The sequence below is a fragment of the Dendrobates tinctorius genome, unplaced genomic scaffold, assembly GCF_039654945.1.
Source record: "Dendrobates tinctorius isolate UK_male_01 unplaced genomic scaffold, ASM3965494v1 ptg000020l, whole genome shotgun sequence".
Taxonomy (NCBI): Eukaryota; Metazoa; Chordata; class Amphibia; order Anura; family Dendrobatidae; genus Dendrobates; species Dendrobates tinctorius.
This window is the reverse complement of record NW_027361688.1, coordinates 19,126,319-19,143,453: the sequence shown is the minus strand read 5'-3', so window position 1 is coordinate 19,143,453 and position 17,135 is coordinate 19,126,319.

Here is a 17,135-nt window from a genome sequence, read left to right as displayed (position 1 = left end):
TGTGCTGTGCTGGGGCTGGAGCAGCTGTGCTGGGGCAGGTGGGCTCTGTAGGGGTGAGGGTGGCGGCTCTCTGTGCTCCGGTGCAGGGGCAGGATTTCCTCCAAGCCCGGAGGCCCCCGCACATCCCTTGCTGGCCGCCGCCATGTTGCGGTGGCCTTCGGGAACATGGACGCCGGGAAGATGGCCGCCGGTCCGGGGACGGCGCATATGCAGGTTCAGATCTCATCACGAGATCTCGGGGGACGAGATTCAAATCTCGGCAACGAGATCTCGTCCCTCGAGAACCTCCGCTACCCCTGCACTGGAGCACAGCCCGCTGCCACCACCGCACTACAGAGCCCCGCGGCACCCGCACCAGCCTCCAGCCATGATCAGAGGTTAGTATATTGGGACCATAAGATGCACCCCCCACTTTCACCCAAAATTTTTTGGGAAAAAAGTGCGTCTTATGGTCTGAAAAATACGGTATGTGCAGGCCTCAAAGCCGTTAAATGTCCATTTTGCAAGGTTGCGAGAAAAAAACGGTATACGGATGCCATACGGATTACATACAGATGCTTACATGAGAAAAATACGCGGCCACACCCTGACAACGGATGACATACGGAGCACTATTTAGGGACCATTTATGCGTATTACGGACGTAAAATACGGTCCGTATTTTTCTACCTTGTGTGTGACTCCAGCCTAAGTCTGAGTGAGACTGAGGAGTCTCAGGGTGTGTCAGGGCCAGAGAGAGGCTTGGCAATTCACCATGTACACAGAGATGCAAGCCATCCACGGTGACTGGTCTCGGATGTGGATAGTGCTGTGCCCGGAGGTGAACAGGAGGTGGATGTCCTGTGCCCGGAGGTGAACAGGAGGTGGATGTCCTGTGCCCGAAAGTAGACTGGCATGTGTAACGATTGCAAAACAGGTGGATATGGTGTTGGCTGCGATCCGGAGGATATACTGGACTGTGTACGGCTGTGTGAGTAAAGAGACTGATACACCCACGGGAACTAGTCAGAGGAGGACTAGCGTGTGTAATGCCTGCAACATGTAATGCTGTGTGGCACATAGACACCCACGGGAACTAGTCAGAGGAAGACTGGCATGTTTATTTTCTGTAAAATGAAGGATGCCGTATAATATATATTCTGCAAATGGTGAAAAGGTTACTAATTATATGTACTGAAGTTATATGCACTTGTGTGTGACGTCCGTCTGTGAGTCTGGGCTGCAGTAAGACAGCACCCCGAGCAACCCCGATACCCTTTACCTCTATACAGGGATCTCGATTTACAGCAGAGCCCAGGAGGCGCTGTCTGAATATGAGCAGCGGGCCAGAGCAGGACGGTCGCCAAAAAGGGGTTAAAAAACGGGACCAAAAGCGTAGTCAGGAATCCAAGTCTAAACCAGGCGGGCAGCAGAGGTACAAAAACGGCAGAGAGTGGCAGAGTCAAATCCAGGCCAAGGTCAGAGTCATAAACCGGGAGGGCGGCAGAGGTACAAAATCGTCAGGCAGGAGCAGAGTCAAAAATCCAGGCCAAGATCAGAGTCAAAGATAGCAAATAACAAACTAGCACACTGGGGAAACCAAGACTATATCTGGCGGCCTGCAAGACAGGCCCCAAGGTATTTGAAGGATCAGGCTACCCCTCACAGGCTCACAGTCTGATGACGTCATTTGGACCGCCCCCAGGACCAGGCCAGATGGTGATGCACCAACCCTTTCATGACTGACAGAGGAGCGGAGCCTGCGCCCACCAGATGCCTGCGCAGGAGCCCCTTCTCTGACACCACCACCCACAGGCGAACCACGGCACCTCCTAGTGGCCGAGACAGGAACAGCCGTCCCTGAGTCTGACGGCGACTTGACCGTCCGGCGCCTCCCAGTGGTCGAGACCGGAACAGCAGTCCCTGTATCTGACGGCGAGGTGACAGTCCGGCGCCTCCCAGTGGCCGAGGCAGGAACAGCAGTCCCTGTGTCTGACGGCGACGTGACATGTGGATTGGACTTTTATGTGTGACGATAACACATTAAAGAGACTTTTGTGTTTGAATTTTGTGGGTCACTGCCTCTTCTGGCATCATGGAAGGTGTCAACTGGAGATAGGGACAGCATGGGGGGCAAAGTTGGCATGACTGACCCAAGGAAGGGAAGGAAGGAAGGGAAAGAGGAGAAAGAGAAGGGAGGAAGGAAAGAAGGAAGGAAGGAAGAGAGGGAGAAAGGAAGGGAGGAAGGAAGGAAGACAAGAAGGGAAGAATAAAAGAAGGATGGAAGGGATGAAAATGAGGAAGGAAGGATGGAAGCGACGGAGGACGTCGGGAAGGAAGGGAAGGAGGAGAGAAAGAAGGGAGGAAGGAAAGAAGAAAGAGGGAGGGAAGAAGGAACAAAAGAAGGGAGGGAAGAATGAAGGAAGAATGGAAGTGAAGAAGGGGGAAGGCAGAAAATGAGGAAGGAAGGATGGAAGGGAGGGAGGAAGTAAGGAAGGAAGGGAAGGAGGAAGCAAAGAAGGAAGGGAAGGAATGAAGAGAGGGAGAAATGAAGGAAGGGAGGTAGTAAGGAAGGGAAGGAAGGAAAGAAGAGAGGCGAGGATGGAAGCGAAGAAGGGAAGAAGGAAGAAAATGAGGGTGTGAGGGAGGAAGGAAGGAGGAGAAAAAGAAGGGAGGTAGGAAAGAAGGGAGGATGGAAGGGAAGGAAGAGATGGATAAAAGAAGGAAGGGAACGAGGAAGGAAAGAAGGGAAGAAGGAAGGAAGAGAGAGGGAGGAAGGAAGGCTAAAGGGGAAGGAGGAAGTAAGGAAGGAAAGAAAGTGTAAGGAAGGAAAAGAGGGAGAAATGAAGGAAGGGAGGAAGTAAGAAAGGAAAGGAGGAAGGAAGGAATTGAAGAAGGGAGGAAGGAATAGAATGAGGAAGGAGGAATGGAAGGGAGGGAGGAAGGAAGGGAGGGAGGGAATAAGGAAGGGAGGAAGGCAGGAGCGGTGTATTCCCAAACAGGATTAGATTAATCAATGGGGTTGTCAGGACCCAGACCCCCACTGATCAGCAGTACATAGGATACTATATAACAAATAAAAAAATGTAACTTATCATAGGTGCCTTTTTACTTCATTTTTGCAGGAGTAAGGAAAGGAGGAATGAAGGTAGAAGGCAAGGAAGGGAGGAACAAAAGAGCCAAGTACTTCTGAACAGAGTTTTGACTTATGAATCAGGGCAGGGGCCAGACTCCCACCAATCAGCAGCACATGACAGCCCCTAAAGCATAAAGAATTGTAATTTATAATAGGTTACCTTTCTACCCTATTTTTGCAGAAATAAACTTGCTGCTATTTCTGTGGCTGTAATGATTTTAGTGTTACTTTGAATTAGTTTTTTTTTTGCAGGGCAAAATGAACCTTCTTTGCACTTTTTACATTAACGGTTTCATGTTTTTTTCTTTAATTCCTGGATTAGAAAACGCAGGAATCTTGGACAGCTAAATAGTGTTACCATGTTGCCTGGCTGCCTTGCTGAAGGTGTGGCTATTAGAAGAAAATGAAGTTTATTCTTCCCAGGAGCCGCCAGCTTTTAGTCATGTTTTAGATAAGTTCCGTGATCTCTGATGGAGGAGACCAGCCTATTCACAAGCTGAGACCTTTAATGCCCTACGCGTTTCAGGGACGGTCCATCCCATTGATCCAGATAGCGCTGCCGTCCAGCCACTAATAAATATTGATTACAAAGACTTTTTGTTCTCTTTGCTGCCTTAGTATCCAGCATTACCCTCAAAATTAGGCGGTTACATAAATTTTAAATTGAGTGTTTTTCTTAGGTCTATGAATAGGGATTTACACAGCTTTGTCAAAGCCAACAATTGGCTCAATGAGAACGGAAAGCTCAGAATTACCCAAGAAGTGCTAATTTTGCCATTTTTCGGCTTTTATGGTATATGAAAAAAAAAACCTCTGTGAATTTAGAATGTCTCTCGGGAAAAGCCGTACATCAAAGACAATGATTAGCTTCATTTTGGACAATTTTCCCCGATCACAAGCAGTGACTTGATGTGTTATCTTCCTTTGTTGTAGATAATTGTTTTTCCCCTATTTTTGACAATTGATCTGATGGTCTTTTCAGTTGGATTGGCTATCACGCTGTGTGTTTTCTGCTATTGAGACTGATATGTGAGCACTGAATTGGTCTCTTCAGTTATAAAACGTCTTCAAAGAAAAAAACTTAATGTGGATGTCAGCTTTTTTTTTTTACATAATCTCATGTTAAGGTCCAAAAGAAGGTTGTCCAGTGGTTTACAATCAGTTTATACATGTAATATTATTTTTATAAAATTCATTATTATACGGCCTGTCCAGGACATACAGCAGATATTGATGGTCTATGCTTAGGAGAGGCTATCCATATCAGATCCATGGGGGTTCAGCACCCAGTATACCCACTGATCAGCTGTATGCAGCTCCGGTGGGGCAAGGAGCTGAGCTAAAAATACCTGAGAATGGTCCCTATACAGTACATAGGTCATCAATATCTACCGTAAGTCCTGAAGAAAACTTTTATTCATATTCTCCACCATTCTTCCTATGGGTCTCATGATACTTGATTCTCTGTCTGGCAGCAGAATACAGAAAGCAGGGGCAGGTCTTTATCTCTCTACGGGAAGTAGGGGCAGGTCTTTCTCTTTCTATAGGAAGTGGGGGAGGGTCTTTGTCTCTCTACGGGAAGTGGGGGTGGGTCTTTGTCTCTTTACGGGAAGTGGGGGAAGGTCTTTGTCTTTCTACAGGAAGTGGGGGAGGGTCTTTGTCTTTCTACAGGAAGTGGGGGAGGGTCTTTGTCTTTCTACAGGAAGTGGGGGAGGGTCTTTGTATTTCTACAGGACGTGGGGGAGGGTCTTTGTCTCTCTACGGTAAGTAGGGGCCGGCATTTGTCTCTCTACGAGAAGTGGGGGAAGGTCTTTGTCTTTCCACAGGAAGTGAGGGAGGGTCTTTTTATTTCTACAGGAAGTGGGGGAGGGTTTGTCTCTCTACGGGAAGTGGGGCCGGTGTTTGTGTCTACAGGAAGTGGAGGTGGGTATTTGTCTCTCAATAAGAAGTGGGGTCAAGTATTTGTTTCGCTATAGGAAGTGGAACAAGGTCTTTTTCTCTTTATAGAAAGTGGAGAGAATCTATGTCTCTCTACAGGAAATTGGGCAGGCCTTTGTCTCTCTATAGAAAAAGGGGACATATCTTCATCTCTCTACAGCAGACATGTAAAACTCTGGCCCACGGGCCAAATCTTGCCCTTAGGATGATTATATTTGGTCCGGAACACCAGGAACTATGTGGGGGCCACCATACTGTATTGAGGACTATGTGGGGCCATTATACTGTATGGAGGACTATGTGGGGTCCATTATACAATATGGAGCTATATGTGGGGCACATTATTCTGTGCGGAGTGCTATGTGGGGATCACTATTTGGGCATCATACTGTAATGAGTCACCATACTTTGCTATTAATTCAAGGTTTTTGTTATTACATATTTAAATTAGGGCACTGGGTCATCTGTTTTTTTACTGCTCTTAGATAACATTATATTAATATGCAATTTAATTATGTAAAAATCATACAATGTGATTTTCTGATTTTTTTAGAGTCTATCTCTCACAGTTGAAGTGTACCTACGATACAAATTACAGACCTCTCCATTCTTTGTAGGTGGGAAAACTTGCCAACTCATCAGTGTATCAAATTCCTATTTTCCCCCACTGTATGTGGTATTATTTGGTTACTATGTAGTGGTAATATGTAGTCTGGGCACTGTGTGGTGGTATTTGCCCTTATATGCCCATTTGTGGTATTATTTGGTCACTATGTGGTGGTAATATGTGGTCTATTCATGGTGTAGTAGTATTTATCACTTGTATGTGATATTATTTGGTCACTATGTAGTAGTAATATCTGGTCTGTTTGTGGTGTGTAAGTATTTATCACTTGTATGTGTTATTATTTGGTCATGGTGTGGCAGTATTTATCCATTATATATGCTATTAATGGTATATTGCTCCTGGAGTATAGTGGATTGTGTTGTGTATGGCGGTCACTTGTTCTCTCTAATATCAATAATGAGAATATTCTTTATTTCTGTTAGAGATTAAATACTTGGAAGCTGAACCCCTCCCTATCCTGTGACATACTATTACACAGTAGCAGAGCTGCACTTAAAGTTCTCCAGTGAAAGCAAGTTATCACCTATCCACAGGCTAAATGATAGCTTATTTATTAGTGGAACCTGTACCAATCGGCAGAAATCCCTATTATAATGGAGCCACATATTCAGCCACTGCTCCATTCATTCCCTTGTGGCTACCAAGTGATGTTCTCACTTTTTATGGTAACCTTAGGCTACTTTCACACATCAGGTTTTCGGCGTCAGGCGCGATCTGGCGTCGTGCCGGAATGCCGGATCCGGCAAATGTTTTGTAAAACCTGATGTGCCGGATCCGGTTTTCTGCCGGATCCGTCTTGTTCTTGACAGACAAAACCGGATCCGTCTCATCCGGTTCATCCGTTTTTCTATCCGTTTTTCGACGGATTACGCCGGATCCGGTTTTTAAAATTGACCCTTGTGGTCTTCCGAACGGGATTGGCTACTGGAAAACTATATATAGCATGTTCCTACAGCCCTTCTTTGACAGGTTGTAGAGAAGAAAGTGCAGGTTGGAGAGAAGAGCAAGTTACTGGCGAAGATGGATGTTGTCATTGGAAATATTACCACTAGAAGTTCTGTGACGGTTTCAGTAATGAGGGACAATTTTCCACTATACTTTATGTCACCTCAAGGCAGAGTACACTGGCAGGATGACAGAGTGTGAAAGATTTGTGCCCTAACCAAACTTGTGTACCTTCTGGACCAACAGTATATACCTTTGCCAACCAAAGTTGGCTATCTTGTCATGGTCTTACTATTTTTACCTTTAGGCCACAGGTGTGTACCTGGTTGTGTTTTATGCAAAGTATTTCACCTTTTAACAAAAGTTGTGTACATTGGTAGGAAATCAACAACAATAAACACAACTTTTTAGGTGAAATACTTTGCTTCAAACACAACCAGGAACACAACTGTGGCAAAAAGCTAAAATTTACCCACAGTTATATACCTGGTTTTGAATACCTTTTTACCTTTGAAATACCCTGTATTTAACCTTTTTTTTAAACATAGTTCGCCGCAGAAAGAAATGACAGACAACCATTGTGAAACGATAATTTAACTTTTATTTAAAATTTTTTTTTTTTTGTAAAATGTTTTTAAAGTGCAAAAAACTTTTTTAATAAAGGTTTTAAACCCAATGGGCATTTTTATTACAAAAAACACACATTACAAATCTGTGTACTGTGGGGTGGAAATACTGCTGGAGGGGCTGCGGGACACTTCGACACTGGGTGTGTGGAGAGAGGACTGGGATCGTGGTGGGGAAGGAACAGTTAGAGGTGATGGTGTGGAAAAAGCTAGAGAATGGGTGGACATGTGGGAGGCAGAAGAGGTGGTGGGCGGTGGAGTGGAGGGTTGGGCAGGGACTGTAGGAGCAGATGATGTTGATGGAAAGTTGTATGGGGAAGGAGTTTGGTACGGGGAAGGAGTTTGGTACGGGGAAGGAGTTTGGTACGGGGCAGGTTGCTGGAAGTGGGGAGATGTCTGGTACTGGGGAGGTTGCTGGTACTGGGGAGGTTGCTGGTACTGGTGAGGTTGCTGGTATGTAATAGGAGGGGGAGGATGGAAAGTGGCTGGAGGGGGTGCAGATGTAATAGGAGGGGGAGGATGGAAAGTGGCTGGAGGGGGTGCAGGTGGAGGAACTGCAGTGGTGGGAGGTGGAGGTTGGGAGGTAACCTGCTGTAGAGCACCGTGGCACGAATGCATGACATGCATCTGCTGGGTAGGAGATAGTGTTGCCGTGCGCTCCACAACAGACCTGAAAAAGGTGTGGTTTGGCGAAGATCTTGCTTCTGAATGCATGGTTTGCAGAAGTGTCTTCACCTCCAGAATGCTGGAGTTGATCTGCTGAAAGCCTGCGGAGATTTGCTCTGACAAGACTTTTAGACAGTTCTGGAAAGATGCATTCAGATGCAAGAACTCTTGCGCATAACTCTTTTCCTGACCCCTCTGCCGCTGCCGCCCAGTACCCGCAGGTGTACTAGAGGTGGCAGGGGCAGAAGGGTGGGGTAAAGGGAAAGCGATCTCCTCACCAGCAGCTTCATGTAATGTAGGCGGCCACGATGCTCCTGTGCTGGTGGATGGGACAGATGGGTCGAATGTGTGGGAAGGCTGGGAAGGTGCAGATGTACCGGGGAGGTCGAAGTGTCCCTCGGTGCCGGTCTCCTCAGGGATCGCCTCAGAAGGGTCCAATCGTGCAGGCTCCCGAGTGCTGCTCACCGTGCTGTGGAATAAAGAGAAAAAAAAACAATTAAAATACTGACATGGTATGGCCCTGGCTGAAAAAAAAAAGTTACATCTAACATTTTTTTCACATGTGGTGTGTAATATTTACCTTCTGGTGAGCATTGTTTCCCGGAGGAACGACAGGGCTTCTGCGTACTTGTACTTGCTCCTGCGTCCTCCAGATCCACTCGGGGCCCGCATCTCTTTATTGAACTCCTTCTTGAAACGATCTCTCACAGACCGCCACCGATTCACAATTCTGTTCCCTGAAACGAGAAAGGAGTGGTTAGTATACAACATCAGTGTTTCACAGACTCCAGTCCTCATGGTCCCCAGGGGTCATGTTTTCAGGATTTCCATAGTAAATAGAAATCCTGAACACATGATCCGTGGGGACCACGAGGACTGGAGTTCGGGAAACACTGGTTTACATCAAGCAACCGGTACTGTATATACTTACGCTCTTTAATCTGGGCCCGAGCTTCGAGGTCCTCCCAGCGGCCCACAAGGAGCAAACAGATTTCCTCCCAGAGTCGTCGGGTAACGATCAGGTCAGCGTGGCGGCGGTCAGCCATATTCCAGAGCGGCTCCCTTTCTCTGACGAGATCGATGAGGCGGTCCACATCAATCCCTCCATCCTCACCGTCAGAGTCGGGAGCACGCTGTGAAGGCTGTTAAAGAAAAAGACAAAAATAACATAATTAGCCTCCACAAAAGAAATGAAATAAAAAGTGCAAAAAAACAAAGCAAAAATATTTATACTTACACGCTGGTGACCGCCGCGTTGCTGTCGCCGACGACCCTGGGAGGCACTGCGAGGACCTCTTGGCCGAGCACCAGATTGGGAAGACTAGAGAAGAAAACAAAAAATGTTATGTCTTTGGATGTAGGCATTTGTTTGCTGTGTGTGGTCTGCAGAACATTGTTTTCTATGTGTTGTGTGTAGTGTGATGTTGTGTTTCTGCGTTTGATGCAAAAAACTTACCAATTGTGAGCCCACTCCAGGTGTCTGTCCACCCCTTCCTTCTTCTTCTGGGAGCTCCTCTTCATCTTGTGATTCCTGTTTTGAAATAAAAGGCAATGAATAGACATATATTACAGAGATGATGGATTTTGGAAATAAAAACTTACCGTCAAACGCTGACGATGCGAGGGAGGGCTCCCAGAAGAAGATGTGCTGTCCTGTTGATGGCCAGACTCCATGGCTGTGGGTATTGCTGCTGCTGTTGCTGCTGCCAGTGATGCCATTTCTGCTGCTGCTGCTGCATCTCTTTGGCGGCTGTTGAATAAAGAGAAACAAAGGGCCAATGAATATCTTGATATTCCATGGCCCTAGTTTGGAGGAATGGGGGATTTGATAATTACCGTCTCTCATCTGCTGCTGGACTCCCCTCCTCAGCATGTTCCATTTGCTGCTCCATTTGTGGTGGTGCTGATGGTGCTGCTGCTGCTGCTGCAGATGTCTGCTGCCTTCTCCTGCTCCTGGTTCTTGGCTTGGGTGGCATGTTGGGTGTGGCTGAGGGTCCCATTGTCTTGCTTTTATATATCTCCTGTGGGCAGAGCTACTGAGCATGCTCAGACCAAAAAACCGGATCCGGTTGCGGCGCTCATAGGCTTTCATTGTGTGAAAAAGCCGGACGCGCCGGATCCGGCGTGTCCGGCTTTTTCGCCGGAGACAAAAAACGTTACAGTAGCCATTTTTTCCAGACGCCGGATCGCGACACATTGCCGGATCCGGCGAAAACCGGATGAAACGCATGGCCATCCGGCGCGATCCGGCGCAAATGCAAGTCAATGGGGGGGAAACCGGATCCGGCATTGCATTTCGCCGGATCCGGTTTCTGTCAAAAGCGCCGGATCGCGCCTGACGGCGAAAACCTGATGTGTGAAAGAGGCCTTATAAAGAATAAATGGAGTGGAGGTCCAACATCTCACTTGCCGCTCCATTTTGAAAGAGTGAAAAAGTGACCCATTCGGTTTAAAAGTTCCCTATTCTGCCGATAAGTGCAAGTTCCAGCAGTCGGACCCTCACCGATCAATAAGTTAGAACCTATCCACAGGATCCTCTTTTACATCCCAGTTATGGTGCGCACACAGTAGATGTGCCGGTGCCACCTGTATTTTACAGTAGAAATGCCGATGTCACCTATATTTTACAGTAGATGCTACACTCTAGTGGAGATAGTGTAGGAAGATGGACCAGACCGGGGGTACCTCTCTTGCGCCGGTCCAGGAACTGTCGGGGCTGTCACCAATGTTGCTGGGGGGAAAGCTTTCTGACCCGGACGGACCTCAGAACTCGACAGCAGGGGGCGTGTCAGGGATAAAATAGGCCATGCGCGGGAAAGCGACAGTCTTGGCGGGAAGACAGAATGCGCAGCAGGGGAAGGTTTGTACTCCCTCCTAAGAACAATGTGATAGATAAACGAGACACGAGCACACATACTGTGAGCAGCAAGCTGCTGCGTGCCCGTTCGCTCCTGTGACTGAGAAGCCGACTCGTACCGTCCCGGTGATTGCTGCGAGCGTGCCGCCTAAGACTGACCTAGTGACTCACATGGAAACGGGTAATTCCTTTACCGCCTCCACCGCCAAACTGAGTCATGTTCCGGCGGAGTTTCAGACTGTGCCGCATTCCCTATGACGAACCGTGAACACAGGACCTCGATTAGGACAGCCAGGATACGCCACCTTCTTCGGGAACCAGATCCTCGACTTCTTCAGGACCACGCCAGAGACTTCACACGCCACTCCTGTGGGCGCCATCGTGGGATTTCAAGCCTCTACAGCCAGGAAGCCAGCGGACTGATAAGTTTACTTGTTTCATGAACAGTTGTTCTTTGCTTTATCTCACCCCCCATACTCCCTGCTTAACCCATTATCTCCCTGCGTGGAGTATTCCCTGTAATAAACCTGTTAACTCTTGTTCTGCCTCCTGTCCATCACTGCATCCCGTAACCTGCTCACACTAGCACCTAGCAGATATTTGCATATAGCTCTTGTTTTGACCCCAAGAGTCATTTCTACCTGTTGGCCCTTGGAACCCCAATCAGATATCCACTATACTGTACAATATATAATGGCGCGTCCTGGCCTCTTTCCCAGTGGTTAGACTCCAAGTTACGAATGAACACGTACATATTTTTAGGACCTTCTGCCGAATTTATGTGGCTGAGAGAAAGAACAAAAAACAGCGGTTTTCTACTTTTTCAGCTTTTCTACTTTCCTGTCCCCTTTCATCGATCGATTCCATTATTCCCCTATTTCTCACACTGATATTAACAAGTTTCTCTTTTCTCCTATACTTAACAAATTAAATAACTTCCTGTCTGCGCCGTCTCCCGCATCTCATGTGTAGGATCATACAGCTATTCTGAAACAATCTGCTCACACAATTATCCTTCTTCAAGGGCTCTAAGTAGAGCCGAAAAAACGTCAATTTCACATCTCTAAGGCTAGTTTCACACTTGCGCCTTTTTGCGCAGCGTATCGAGCGCACGTGAAACTCATGTCAAAAGCGCATGTAAACGCTGCGTTTTTTGTACCATTATTGTGCGCATTACGACAAAAAACATTTGCCTTGATAAACATGGATCTGCGCTGGAAGAGTTTTTACTTTGACTTGGATCTGGACATGAGGATTGCTCAGGCTTATGCAGTTGCTTGCCATGAACAAAGGGAGAGAGAGAGGCAGCGAAGACAGCGGCGTTTGTGGATACATCCCATTATTGAACTCCGGGAGAGCCGTGGAGCGTACCACAACCTCTACAGCGAGCTACAGGCAAACCCAGAGAAATTTACGGATTATACCCGGATGACCCAAGAAACCTTTAACGTGTCCAAGAAGCCATCCGGAGACAGGACATGCAGCTCTGGCGTGCGATTCCTCCTGAGGAACGGCTCCTGGTCACATTACGGTACGTAGTTTTGCAAAACCAATGCCTGCAGAATTTTCTTTGTTGTATCATGTACTCTTCCAAATCTGGCAGAATTATAGTTCTGCCATGTAGTTAACAAAAGGCTGCGGTAATTTTTTTATGGCATGTATTGAACAAAAGGCTGCAGATGTATTTTTATGTTTTTTTTTTTTTTTATTGAATTTTAGGTGTGTTAAAAATCCATATACACGAATATTAATTTTTGTTTTTTTCTTTGTGTCACAGATTCCTGACTACTGGAGAAACACTCTCTTCACTCCACTTCCAGTACCGTATTGGAATCTCCACATTGTCTGGAATTGTAGCGGACACCTGCCGGGCTTTGTGGAACGTTCTTTGTCCAGAATTCATGCCCCCTGCCCACCGCAGAAAAGTGGTTGGAAATCGCCGAAAGATTCTGGACTGTCTGCAATTTCCCCTACTGTTTGGGAGCGGTGGATGGGAAACACATCCGTATTATCAAGCCCAAAAGAACAGGCTCTGAGTACTACAACTATAAAAAGTACTTTTCTACTGTACTCATGCAGTACAGTATGTTTATTGCTGTGGACATTGGGGCATTTGGCCGAGGGAATGACTCCCAGGCTTTTAAGAACTCGGACATGGGCAAGAGGTTGTATGGCAACAACTTCAATTTCCCCATGCCACGTCCTCTTCCCAACACCGAAGGTCCGCCTCAGCCCTTTGTAATGGTTGGTGATGAAGCATTCCAGATGTGCCAAAACCTGCTCAAGCCCTACTCCAGCTGGGACTTGGACCACAACAAAAGAATTTTTAATTACAGGCTGACCAGGGCCAGGAGAACAGTAGAGTGTGCATTTGGTATACTTGTATCTAGATGGCGCATTCTTGGCACAGCCATTAATCTGAAACTGGAAACAGTGGATGAGGTGGTGAAGGCCTGTGTCATTCTACATAATTTTGTAATTTCTCGAGAGCACCCGAACTTAGATCTTGATGATGTTGATCCTAATCCATTGCCTGAATTTACTCAGCACCCTCTCAGGTCATCCGTTGAAGTTGGCGAAATGAGGGACCAATTTGCGGCCTACTTCAATTCAGATGTAGGACGGGTGGAATGGCAAGAGCAAATGGTGTAAAAAAATTGTCTTGTTGGTATGTTAATAAAAAACACTGTTTTGATACCTGTACTGAGTGCATTCTGTGTTTTTACACTCCAAATACTATTATCAAGTAGCCAGGTGTACCAGTGAATTTATGATGCTGTGTTTTGTGCATCATGAATTTACTATTTACTCCTGACCAGGTGACTATACATACACACTGTGAGGTGCCAAGGGGAGAGGTACGAGAAAACAGGTATATTTCTCCCCGTTTCATTTCATATGTCTCCCTGTACTGATGATGAAGCCAGTTTATTTCACTGTAATCCAGTCCTGGTTTCCTTAGTGATCAGCATGGAAAGGACTGGTAGTTCCCCCTCCACTAATTCAATCCAGGTTTTGGTTTCCTGACTGGTCCAGCTGATATAATCAGGAGGAGCTGGGATCTCTCAGTCTATCTCGTCTGCTGAGCTGGGAGCTGACACAGTAAGATTACATGGAATTCTTTGCTGTTATATAGGTTTATTTTGTAGTTAGCCTGCTATTGTTAGTTAGTGGCCAGACGGCCTTAGATGCTTTATTTCATGTTTGGCATGTGTAACATTGAATAACAAGTGTGCACAATAAATATGCCGTGTCCATATTCATGTGGAACTTGCTAGTCTGCTGAAGTGACTTCATAGCCACACGCTTGTGCCAAAGCAAAGATCCCAGCTGAGCTATCTATTCCCCACAACACACATAAGTTGTATGACCTTTATAATATCTACAGTGTGTTCAATTAACAGCGACGGTGGAGATAATACAACTAATATTTGTGTCACACGGGGCGATTTTACATATAGTGATTTGTGGATGCACTGGCATCCTTCATTTTTTATGACACCGAAACATGCGACTATAAATATTATTTGTAGGATCAGCACTGTGGCTTGGATTTTGAAAGCACACTGGTGACATCATAAAGTTTATACAACTTCTACAATACCCAGGCCTGGTGTCATGCTGAAGTGATGACTACTTCACAAAGTTATCACACATGGGCAGGAGAATACACATTAAACTGCAGCATCGCTACACTCTTCTTCAAATATATGGAGAGTTAAGCAACGCTGCAGGTTAAAACTCGTGTATTCACCTGCCCAGGTGTGATAGTGATGATGATACAAGGTATTTGTGAAGTAAATATAACATTTATTTTCACCATCAGGTCATCAGTTTCTTCAACACACACGTAATAGAGTATGTGGTTAATTACAAGGTACATCTACAGTCCCTTGCCTTGTCTCTAAAATAGTTAAATGAGGATGGTACAAAAAAGGCAAGGTAATAGATATGCCTTGCACTCAACACCATCCTCTATGCCAGGGTTTCCAAAATGTAGTTCTAAATGGCCACCAACAGATCATGTTTTAAGGATTTCCTTTTTTTTTTGGCTCAGGTGATGCAGTTATCACCGGAGTAATGGAATTACGTAAAACATGATTTGTTTGTTGGCCTTGAGGACTGGAGTTGGGGAACCCTGCTCGATTCAGTCTGTGCAATATTATATGACTGAAGAGACTGGTGCTGAAAATACAAGTTACATAGATTTGTTTTTTGACACCAGATATCTCCATTACTGATGTTTCTTGTGCCAGTCTTGGAAATTTGTTGTAAGAAAAAAACAATCTATATGACTTGTATTTTCCACACCAGTCTCTACATTCTTGTAATATTGCACAGACTGGATCCAGCAGGGTTCCCCAACTCCAGTCCTCAAGGTCCACCAACAGATAATGTTGTAAGGAATTCCATTGCTCCATTGATAACTGCTTCACATGAGCAAAAAAAAGGAATTCCATACAACATGATCTGTTGGTGGACCTTGAGGACTGGAGTTGGGGAACCCTGCTGGATCCAGTCTGTGCAATATTACAAGAATGTAGAGACTGGTGTGGAAAATACAAGTCATATAGATTGTTTTTTTGACAACACACATATCTCCAAGACTGACACAAGAAACATGTCTCAGTAATGGAGATATCTGGTGGCAAAAACGCTAAGTGTACGGCGCAGTGTGTGTACGGCGCAGTGTGTGTAGTCAGTGATTGACACAGTAACCAATCCAAATTTTTTCATAGCAGAATTTCACATTTATTTTTCCACAAAAAAAAAACAAAGATTTTATTAGGAATGACGTTTGGGGGAAGATTGGGATACTTTGGGGGTGTGGAGAGACGAGGAACGGCTGGAGGTTGAGGAAGGGGTTCTAGGAGAAGGGGCGACGAAAGTACTGGGGGAAGGGAGCTCTGGAATGGACATGGAGGCAGGTTGAGACACATTAGGAGGAGAGGGTGGATGGACGAGCAAAGTTTTTTTTTCTTTGTCGCAGGAGTATCCTGCCTGGACCAACTTCCACCATGTGACCGCCATACTTTGCTCGACCGCTTGGAGATGGTGGACCGTGGCGTTGACCTGTAAAAGATGGAATGTGGGTCACCACTCTGCTGCTCTGTGGTGGCGGTGGCGGTGCTCCTAGAAGTGGCATCGGCGATGCTCCTAGAAGGAGACAAAGTTGTGTCGGTGCTCATAGAAGTGGCGGTGGTGGAGGTGATACGAGGAGACAAACTCGTGTCGGTGCTCAAAGAAGGAGGCTGCGTGTCGGTGATCCGAGCAGAAGAAGTTCTGGCGGGACTCCTAGGAGGAGAATTGGTGGCGGTGCTCTTTGGATGAGGAGTGGTGGCGGTGCTCTTTTGATAAGAAGTAGTGGCAGTGCGCCTTTGATGAGGAGTGCTGGCGGTGCTCCTTTGATGAGGAGTGCTGGCGGTGCTCCTTTGATGAGGAGTGCTGGCGGTGCTCCTTTGATGAGGAGTGCTGGCTGTGCTCTTTTGCTGAGGAGTGCTGGCGGTGCTCCTTTGATGTTGACTGGTGGTGTCGGTGGCCCAAGCAGGTTCTGTGGAGGGGTTGCTCCAAGCAGGTGGTGCAGTGGCGGTGGTGGTGCTCCATACAGGAGCAGTGCTTGCCATAGTGAGGCTGGCCTTAAAGGCCTCGCTCAAGTGCATGAACTCGGGCATAACAGGCCTGTCCAAGGCCCTCTGCTGTTGGCGGGTAGTGCCCGCATAACCAGTGACAGAGATCTGGGACAGGGGAACACCTGATGGACCAGCTTCCTGGTCACCAGCTGTCTATGTTGCTGACCTTCAAGATGCTTCCTGGCTGTCGGATGGCTGGGACGGGTCCGACGTCGTCTGATGAAGGACCGCTCAAGGGACAGGTTGCAGGGTGCTGCTCCAAGTGCTGTGGAAAGAAAGGGAAAACATTACTATCATGCATTAACAAGAAGCATCAGCTGTGGAATAGAAAAAAAAAAAAAACACTTACGCTCTGCTGGCAAGGACCGGTCTCAGGAAAGCCAACTCGCGATGATAGCGGTACTTTCTTCTGCGCCTTGCCACTGACCCACTGCGAACCTGTCCCTCAGCACAAACATCAGTGTTGAAGCGGTCCTTCTTCGAGCGCGAAAGTGTGCGGACTTTGTTCACTGTTGGAAAAAAAAGAAAAAACATTAGACAATGCACTGAAGGCAACATAATTATCAGCACACACACCTGATAGAACTTTGCAAACAGTCAATCCTGCAGCAAGAAATAATTCTATACACAATGCAGTCACTGTTGATCCTGAGGACACTGTCATGTTTCCTACTAGAATATATGTAGCAGCCAAAACAACAGTATCATCAGGAGCAAGAGTGAAAACAGG